The sequence below is a fragment of the Helianthus annuus genome, chromosome 11 (assembly GCF_002127325.2).
Source record: "Helianthus annuus cultivar XRQ/B chromosome 11, HanXRQr2.0-SUNRISE, whole genome shotgun sequence".
NCBI lineage: Eukaryota > Viridiplantae > Streptophyta > Magnoliopsida > Asterales > Asteraceae > Helianthus > Helianthus annuus.
In genome coordinates this window covers 174,046,115-174,056,711 of record NC_035443.2, presented here as the reverse complement: position 1 = coordinate 174,056,711, position 10,597 = coordinate 174,046,115, and the positions used below count along the sequence as shown (strand labels likewise).

The following is a 10,597-nucleotide window of genomic DNA, read 5'->3' as shown; positions in this document are numbered from 1 at the left end:
TTCATTGGCCTGTTTTGGGAGAAATAAGTCGTTCAGTGTTTATAAGTTTAGTGCTTGAGAAAATATAGAGTTCATTCAAGCAAAATGCACAATTAGCAATAAAAATACCATAAAAACATGATACATAAATTTTGAATTCTTCATATTCTCTCTGCCAAAAAAGGAACAAAGTAACAATTTTTACTCGAGAAATAGTAAAGAATTGAAGATTATTTGCGTCAAATGGTTTCTACCTTCATAGCTCGACGGTCTTTGAGCTAACTGTGACGGTTCTCCTTCCTGGTCATACCTGTTACAATGATTTTGGACAAGTCCCAACTTGACCCGTATAAAAATACCCATTTGACCCGTACCCAGACCACCGTACCCACCCATTTTATCACTTATACAAGATTGGTTCCTTACCAATCACCAAACTGCACGGTGCATTGGGTTTAGATTGTAGCAACACCAGCATTGACATCTTTGGGAACGACGTTTCCACAGAACATCAAACAACAAGCCATAAGATTTCCATGCCTAGGATCACATTTAGCCATCATGCTTGCAGGCTCTAAAACTGAACTTGTGATTTTACGAACGGAAAGCTGCTGATGGCAAGCTTTCTCAACTGAGATCACAGGTGCATATGAAGAAAGCATGAAATGGGTACAATGGTATGGCACAAAATAGTCTGGAACTCTGTAATATCATCGTTAATGGCTCCATTAAAATGCAGGGATGTATTCAAAGATGAAATGACCTGAGAAATCAATCAGTTCAAGTTGGTATAAGTTACCCTTCAATGTCTACATAAAACAACAGTATTGTAATTATAATACAAATCTTTATACAAATATAGATTTACTACGGATGAACATCACCCAAGTCAATGAGTTGACCTGATTGGCCTAAAACACAACCCAAGTCAAGTAATAAACACGTAAATGAGTAGAAATTGCCACCTGTAAAAACACATGGTATACGGATAGTCGAATAGGTAATGTATATGTAGCTTGAGAAAACAAATAGTGACACGATGTATATACCTGAGGAGATGATAGCAGGATTATGTTTTTGAACTTTCCAAAGTCTTTTGCTGAAAATATAATAACACGAAATGGAGTTTTTAAGCGAATAAACTAAAAGAAAGAAATTTGAGAACTAAAAAAGAAAAATTAACCAGAAAATGAACTGTTTAGATTCAAAAGTATAATAGAATGAACCTTGGATAGATTGTAGAAGAAGGTATTCTCGAGATCTATGTCATCAGTGAAAGTCGGCTGATGAATGCAACGGGTGTTTTTAAGCTTCTTCAACAGCCATAATCCAGAATTGAAAAGAGAATTGGAATTGTAGAGATAACCTAAATGTGGGCCCGATACAGAAACGTATGTATGCAGGTACCTATGGTATGGCTCCATGATGCTCTCTGCAAGTTTAAATTACAAGATTATAAATAGAACCTTTAGCATTATAGAAGTGCATATTCGACCTCTTTAACGGCTCAAATGTGTAACTTGAAAAACTTGATTATTATTGAAACTTTTGAAACAGGTCAAACGGGTCGAAAGTGACGCGAAATATCCTATATATCATTCAAACGGTTGTACTGAATACGCTTGTGAGCGCATCCCTAAGGCGCACTGCTTCTTCTTGTCCTGCTTGGCCACCTTAAGTGTTTGGCCTCACACTTTTCCGGCATGATCCAATGATCCGTGAGCCTTTCCTATTATCAAATTAAACAATAACAGACTTCACTGACCGGTTAATACAACTACATATTAAAAAACAAACGAAGAGATATAACTAACTAAAAATCAAATACCAACTACAAAATCCCTAAAGAATCAGCTAAGGTTGATAAAACTAACCAAAAATCAAATAATTCTCATTCTTTATAACTTCAATTTTATGTAACATTTACATAGTTCAATCATATTTGACCAATGTATGCACTTACCAGTCTCTTCATCAGACCGTGATTTCCACCCTTCACACCTATGAGCCGATTCCCATTGTATCCTATAACACATATGTTGTTCGATCTTTCCCCATGGCCGGATCCGAGCGATTAATTATGAATGAACCATACCGTTGGTCGCCTTCAACTGGCAATGAACCATCAATATGCAGTTTGGATGCAATAAACAGAAGTGTCAATAGTTATTAAACCAGGGAAACAAATTAACAAATAACAAACCCTAGACATATTTTAGGGTTTTGTAATCAAATCTACAAAAGCCAATAAACACTCCAAACAATCAAAATCAAATTAATAGAGAAAGAAAAAACCAAACAAATCGAAACACCTAGAGTTATAGGTTACCTGTTTCTGAATCTTCATAGGTGGATCTCAAATAAACTTGAATCTTCGTTTTCACCTTGTAGTTCTGACAACGAACCATAGATTTTTTGAACTCAGCAGTTCCCATGTCATGAGATATGGTCGATTGAGGTAAGAATCGAAAAAACAGGTTAGGGAGAAGATGAGATTCATCGTTATTGACGGAATCTTTAAGAATAAAAAATCAGGTTATAGGGGAGATGGGAACTGTGGAGTACCTAAAGGTCGCATTGAACGATGGCGATTGATGTTCAACAACGGCCGATGAGTTGTAGGGTGAAATCCCAATTTTAACCCTACGGGCGTCTTAAAAATAAAGCCAAATCCTATTATATTGGCTTGCACTTCCATGTAAATGTTGCTTAATAACTTGTACTTGTGGTAAAATTACAATTTATTATATCACTTCTTCTTTTTAATATATTATAGATTATAGATTATAGATTATTTTAATTAATATTATTTTAAGTACTACATTTAAAACATCATAAATGTTGATTTTAAAATAGAACATGTAACTAAATTTTAGATTATATATAGATATATATATTAAAAATAGAAGTTAATTAATAGTGTTTTTAATAATTATAATAATATATATATAGTTTTTTAATACTTTTACTATCTTCTTTACTTTTTAAGTTGGATAAGCTTGTGTAACCTATACTAGTATCGAAAATACCGGTACGGTTATCGGTACATAAACGTTAAAACCGGCACCTGTCTGGTACAGAAAACGCCAAAAGTCGGTATCGAATTGATTTTGAAAATCTTTGAGTTCGGGAAATTCAGTACTGCTACCTGATACCATTTGCTCATCCTTGATCACGGGTACTGTACGAACAACAATGGTATCGTACAATTTTTTTTGTTAATTTTCTTCAACTTTTAATGATTTCTTTTTTAGTTTCAGGGGTAGGGATGAGTTTGGTGCCAACCAATACCGAATCGGTAGTGGTACCGAAAATACCAGTTACGGTACCAGTATATGAAGGTAAAAACCGGTACCAAGAACGGCAAAAGTCGTACCGAATTGGTACTTATGATCTTTCGGTTCGGGAAATTCGGTACAGGTACCCAATGTGACAACCCGAATTCGCACGGTTAGTGTGGTTTAATTTCGCGATCATAAATCCTCATTATTTCTTCATTATTTCTCCTTCATTATGTCGTGCTTGAATTAGACTCGTTAAATGTTGTATGTGCGGGGATTGATTGTTCTGGACCGTAGGTAATGTGGGCCACGTCTTCCCAAAGCCCAAAGCCCAAAGGCCTAATGGGCCCAGCAACCCAACCTTTATATTGGCAGCACCTTTATATTGGCAGCACCTTTATATTGGCAGCCTTGCCATTAATGTTCGGCAGCCCACTTATATGTATCGTAAATATTGTTTACATGGGCCTGGCCCAGATCGATTATAATGGGCAAGTAACCTGTTGGTTTATGTATACGAAATCTAATAGGATTCCATTCCTTATCACTTTAAAACTAAAACAAACTCTATCCCCTCATCATTCTTGGAAGTCAATGGCAGACCCTTCCTTCTCGAGGTTTCCTCCTACACTCTAGCACCCTTCCTGCATCTCATAAATTGCAACCAATAATCTGGTTAGTATGTTTACCGTGTTTGATTTGCGTCATGAATATATGTGTTAATTACGATGGTACATGATGAATATGTGTGCGGACTATGATGTTAATTTACGATGATTGTATGTGATTAATGCTTGACCGATGTATGAAACCGTTTGACAGATCATTAATTAGAAATTGTCCACTCATTCAATTGGTCCAATTAGAATGAACTAATATCCAATGTTGTCGGCTAGGTTGATATCTCCATGATATTTAATGGCCCATGTGCAGCATGTGATTATAACAAGTTAAATTGATTGATATGTTGATATATGTGCACCGCCACTTTTGAAGGTCCAATGAACGTGGAAGTTAAATGACAAATGCCGGCCACTTTAATTGAAATTGCTTGCATGATTAATAGTGAACAACGTTAAATAATGAATTGATGTGATGAAAGTGGCGGCCACGTGCTTATCTATTCAAACTGATAGGAATAATAAACAATAGGGTGATTGGTGATTGGTCATAAGGGGCGGCCCATGTGTATGTTCAACCAATAGGAATTTCATGTTTTGTTAAGTTGCCGCCCACTGTTGATTTATTATATATTCATCTAGTTAAGGTTGGTGGTCATTTGGGCCGATAAAAGGTTGGGCCGGAGGGTAACAGTGGGTTACTACAATGAAATAAACTAGCGAAATTTTAAGATTTAGTGGGCCGGTTGTGATAACATACGGCAACACAGTGTGTATGAGCGGGTGATATTCAGGTTTGAAGTGTGTATTAGTGAATTGTGTCGTGTAGTATGTATGAATGTTTACATGTTAAGTGAATGTTCGGTGACTCTTGAGGAATGAATAAGCTATCATGTTTTAAATTACGTGTGTGCGATACATGTACCGTGAATGTGTTTTATGTGATCGATTAATAAATGAAATACTTGTATATAAAAAGAGACTGTGGTTTCTATGCACGTAAAATTGACTAATATTGATGACTCCTTTAGGGCATACTTGATCAACTGGTATTTACGTAATTAAGTCTAACCGAGCAAACCAAAGGTGAGTTCATTGCTCTTTTCTCAAGCATGGATCCCAGTGAAGGGTTAACGGGTAACGTTCCGATGAGGAATGCATGGGTAACGGGATGTTGGTTATTGTACTCAGTTTTTCTATCATTGTAAGACCACTACATCTACCGGCACGTTGCTTGTAGGGCAACGGGGGTTATTAGTTGATAGCGCTATTAGGTTTGGCACCCTCACGACGTTCAAGGGGAACGGGCGTGAACTAATTACCTTAAAACATGACCAATGCTTTGATAGAGGCATTGGGGTTGGCAATCACATATCATATGGCCATTCGGTACTCGAGTAATAACAACATCAAAACGTCAAACATCATAACAACAAACAACACATCATTTTGCAAACTGTTTTACTCACTTGATCGGTAATACAACTTGGTAAACAAACACAAACCTTGAACTCACCAGCGTAGTCTGACACACTTGTTTACATGCTTGTAGGTAATTACTGAAGGAACTTGGGAACTTGTTGTCTGATGCTGCTGGAGTGGTTATGGTCATGATAAACATTTATATTGATTGGGTTTCGACACATTTATACACTTATACATTTATGCTTCCGCTCAGTACTTTGGTTTTGGTTTAACTTTCAAACGATACATTTCTTTCAATTGGGTATTTTATTACATTATGACTTGTGTTTGATATGATTGGTGGCTCTTTGTTGGATCGTTACACCTCCATTAGGGACACGCCCTAGGTGGTAATTTGGGGGTGTGACAGTTTGGTATCAGAGCCACTGGTTATAGAGAACTCGGTTTTAAAAATGTTTTCATAAAACCAGACTATAACCGAATTGATCCAAACGATGACCATGACACTCAGCTTCAGACTGCAAGGTTTGTTCCTCGTTAGCTTATGCTTTATATGCCTAGTAAACGTAACTATATTTATAGCATGCACGATACGACATGGTAGGCATCATGACACATTGATAGTGTAACATAACACTTACACCTAGTAAATCCTAATCTTGTTGGTAGTGCTTGTTTTGTGTTGATTGGGGTGGGAGAAACTTCAAACATAAGTTAAGAAGCATTGAGAGGAGCATGCAAACCGCCTTATTATCATGGGTGCACACATAATAATAACGCGTGGTGCATGCAAATCCCAATGAGGCTTAACGAGTGTAAGAGGGGTTCTTCCCTGTTTGTGAATGAATATGGTAGTTAATCGTTCTTAACGTGATAAACCTGAACACTTCCCTCGTTTTCGACTCCTAAATTAGTTCATTTCCCTATATAGAAACATGAGTGGACGAGGACACGGACGTGGTAGCATCAACATGACTCAGGCTGAGTTAACAAATCTGATAAACACACGTGTGGCTGAGGCTCTGGCAGCCTACCAAGCTGCGCACCCGAACAACCCGCCTGCCTGTACGTTCAAGATGTTTATGGATTGTAAGCCACAGACCTTCAGCGGGACGGAAGGGGCTGTGGGACTATTGAGGTGGTTCGAGAAAGCTGAGTCAGTGTTTGCTATGTGCAACTGTCCCGTGGGGGACCGCGTGAAGTATGCGACAGACACGCTTGAGGATGGTGCCTTAACCTGGTGGAATGCCCAGGTTCAGCTGCTGGGTATTGATGCAGCAAACGCTACTACTTGGGACGACTTCAAGGAATTAATGAGGGAGGAATACTGTCCTCGTGATGAGATACAGAAGCTAGAGAACGAGTATTACGACCTGAAACTGGTGGGATCCGAGGTTGAGGCGTACGTGAAGCGGTCGTATGAGTTGGCTGACTTGTGTCCGAATTTGTCTCGACCTATGTCTCGCAGGATCGAGTTATTCATCAAGGGGTTACCTCCACGAGTGAAGGGTTTGGTTACCGCTGCAAACCTCAATAACTTGACCCAGATTGTCCGGTTGACTCACAAGATTATTGATCAGGAGGTGGAAAGCAACTCACTGCCACCGCGTGTTTCTAAAGCTACTACTGCCGCCACTACAGCCACTACTCCTGTCACTGATGGCAAACGCAAGTGGGGTGATATGGACAAGGCGTCCAACTCGGTTCAGCCCCAAAGGAAGGCAGATACTGGCAGTACTCGCAGCTTTGGCCAGTCATCCTCAGTGAATCAAAATCAGAGACCTTATGTGGGAAAGAAGCCTCAGTGTAACAAATGTGGGTTTCATCATTATGGGCAGTGTGATCGAGTTTGTCGCAGGTGCGACAAGGTAGGCCATGAGGCCAAGGATTGTAGGGCTCCTCAGCCAAAGCAGCAGCAGCAGCAGACTCAGTCGAATCAGAGACAGCAAGGGCAACAGTCTCAACAGAACCAGGGAAATCAAAAGGGGTGCTTTCAGTGTGGTGATGAGGGTCATTTTAAGAGGGATTGCCCTCAGCTCAATCAGAATGCTGGCAACAACAACAATACTGGGAGCGGCAACAATGGGAACAATGGTGGGAACGGAGCACGTGGAAGAGTATTTACTATTGGCGCTGGGGGAGACTCGCAATGATGGCAATGTAGAGGCCGGTACGTCTTCTTTGAATGATCTTTTTCTACTTCGGTTTTATTTGACTCTTGTTTCGATTGGAGTTTTGTGCCTTAGGGTTCAGTCGTTAGTTAGGACTGACTTCCACCTTTCTTGTAAATAAGCCTGTAGTAGAACTGACTGATAGTAAATCGATAGAAGCTTCTCGTGTTCTTTTTGGTTGTAAACTTGATCTCGTGGGTCAAGTGTTCGACATTGACCTACTTCCCAATACTCTTGTAAGTTTTGACATGGTCGTTGACATGGACATGGTTATCTATGTATCAAACAGAAAATTCTCTGCAAAAAGAAAATCGTGCGTTCCCTCTCCCCAGTGGGGAATCCTTATCTGTTTAAGATCATCGTAGGGGTGCCGTTGTTGGCATTGTCACAGTCGTGAAAGCCCAGAAGTGTCTACGGAAGGGCTACTCTGCTATACTAGCTCTTGTCACCGATTCGCCACTTTAAGAAAGGAAGATCGAGTGTCTTCCGCTTATCCATGAATTTTCTGACATGCCTCCTGAAGAGTGAGCTGGTTTACTTCCACATCGTTAGGCGGAATTTCAGGTTGACCTTATGCAATTTCAGATTCCTTATGGGAAACAGAAATCCCTTAGGTTTGCTAGATACCATCACAGCTTCATCATAGGATTTTCGAAGGTTTCGCAACTTCAACCCCCTTAGCATAGCGGGGAGCTGTGAATTCCTGAGAAATAAAATCGGAGAACGTCCTTACAGCTTTTGAAACCCAACCCTACAACACGCGAAGCATCGCTTCTATCCGAGGGTACCGATGATCCAGCGATATACCATGATGGTGTTACGGAGAGGAACTGCACGACCTACAACCTCCGGTGGAAACCGTGGTCATTGGATTTAAGTGGGAGGCATTGCTTGGACGGTACCGAAGGCACCAATTAGACCGATCACAAGGGCCTTCAGTGCACCCTTGTTTCAATAGAGCTAATCATGTGAAGGCATCGCTAGAATGGGACTTCCGAACGAACACGGGATTAGGAGAACTATACCCACGCATCCCTGTAGACGAACCTTATCACTTTCACTTGTCATCGCCGCTAGAAGTGAAGCAGTCACAGTTACACGCGTATGTCGTTTTGCAACACTAACCTTTACCCACCAAACTCTGTTTTGGACAAATGATACACTCGCGCGACCGCAATGTGACGAACCTCCCTGTTGTGCCATGCCGCCATGCACCACTACTACTGGAAATTACTTCTAGACAACAAATTTGCTGGCCAAATCCTTCGGATGTTTAATGGACCCCTGTTTCGCTCGATTCTTTGTACGAACCTCATTAATTCCCTGTTTCTTTGATTGGCAACTAATATAACAAAACACTAACCACCATACCATGATTTCCACCGATCACAAGATTAGCCCCCCAGGCGTTGTAAAGTATCTATAGATCGAGTTCGTCGGAACTCACTTCAAGCCATTGTTTTAGATCAATTTTCGGGACGAAAATTTCCTTCAAGTTGGGGATGATGTCACAACTGAGCAGAATCCGCAACACTCCTGATTTCGCACTTCGTTTCTCTCACACTTGACGCTTGCCAATTTCGGGACGAAATTTCCTTCAAGTTGGGGATGATGTGACAACCCGAATTCGCACGGTTAGTGTGGTTTAATTTCGCGATCATAAATCCTCATTATTTCTTCATTATTTCTCCTTCATTATGTCGTGCTTGAATTAGACTCGTTAAATGTTGTATGTGCGGGGATTGATTGTTCTGGACCGTAGGTAATGTGGGCCACGTCTTCCCAAAGCCCAAAGCCCAAAGGCCTAATGGGCCCAGCAACCCAACCTTTATATTGGCAGCACCTTTATATTGGCAGCACCTTTATATTGGCAGCCTTGCCATTAATGTTCGGCAGCCCACTTATATGTATCGTAAATATTGTTTACATGGGTCTGGCCCAGATCGATTATAATGGGCAAGTAACCTGTTGGTTTATGTATACGAAATCTAATAGGATTCCATTCCTTATCACTTTAAAACTAAAACAAACTCTATCCCCTCATCATTCTTGGAAGTCAACGGCAGACCCTTCCTTCTCGAGGTTTCCTCCTAGACTCTAGCACCCTTCCTGCATCTCATAAATTGCAACCAATAATCTGGTTAGTATGTTTACCGTGTTTGATTTGCGTCATGAATATATGTGTTAATTACGATGGTACATGATGAATATGTGTGCGGACTATGATGTTAATTTACGATGATTGTATGTGATTAATGCTTGACCGATGTATGAAACCGTTTGACAGATCATTAATTAGAAATTGTCCACTCATTCAATTGGTCCAATTAGAATGAACTAATATCCAATGTTGTCGGCTAGGTTGATATCTCCATGATATTTAATGGCCCATGTGCAGCATGTGATTATAACAAGTTAAATTGATTGATATGTTGATATATGTGCACCGCCACTTTTGAAGGTCCAATGAACGTGGAAGTTAAATGACAAATGCCGGCCACTTTAATTGAAATTGCTTGCATGATTAATAGTGAACAACGTTAAATAATGAATTGATGTGATGAAAGTGGCGGCCACGTGCTTATCTATTCAAACTGATAGGAATAAAAACAATAGGGTGATTGGTGATTGGTCATAAGGGGCGGCCCATGTGTATGTTCAACCAATAGGAATTTCATGTTTTGTTAAGTTGCCGCCCACTGTTGATTTATTATATATTCATCTAGTTAAGGTTGGTGGTCATTTGGGCCGATAAAAGGTTGGGCCGGAGGGTAACAGTGGGTTACTACAATGAAATAAACTAGCGAAATTTTAAGATTTAGTGGGCCGGTTGTGATAACATACGGCAACACAGTGTGTATGAGCGGGTGATATTCAGGTTTGAAGTGTGTATTAGTGAATTGTGTCGTGTAGTATGTATGAATGTTTACATGTTAAGTGAATGTTCGGTGACTCTTGAGGAATGAATAAGCTATCATGTTTTAAATTACGTGTGTGCGATACATGTACCGTGAATGTGTTTTATGTGATCGATGAATAAATGAAATACTTGTATATAAAAAGAGACTGTGGTTTCTATGCACGTAAAATTGACTAATATTGATGACTCCTTTAGGGCATA

At 39.9% G+C, this 10,597-nt stretch overlaps 2 long non-coding RNA genes across 3 annotated transcripts; one reads left to right on the top strand and one right to left on the bottom strand.

Moving 5' to 3' along the window:
* Positions 1-755: 755 nt before the first annotated feature.
* LOC110887322 lies at positions 756-2,060 on the bottom strand. 2 transcript variants are annotated; one of them, XR_004872979.1, is made up of 6 exons: positions 1,943-2,060; positions 1,475-1,708; positions 1,206-1,411; positions 1,029-1,078; positions 882-944; positions 756-788 (listed from the first exon to the last, which is right to left on the bottom strand). It is a non-coding gene; the product is annotated as an uncharacterized LOC110887322 (long non-coding RNA). The 2 variants fall into 2 exon arrangements; XR_002563231.2 differs by having other exon boundaries at positions 1,206-1,708.
* Positions 2,061-3,815: 1,755 nt separating this feature from the next.
* On the top strand, positions 3,816-5,484 carry LOC118484156. The gene is made up of 3 exons (XR_004872978.1): positions 3,816-3,935; positions 4,912-4,966; positions 5,433-5,484. It is a non-coding gene; the product is annotated as an uncharacterized LOC118484156 (long non-coding RNA).
* The last annotated feature ends 5,113 nt before the right edge of the window (positions 5,485-10,597 follow it).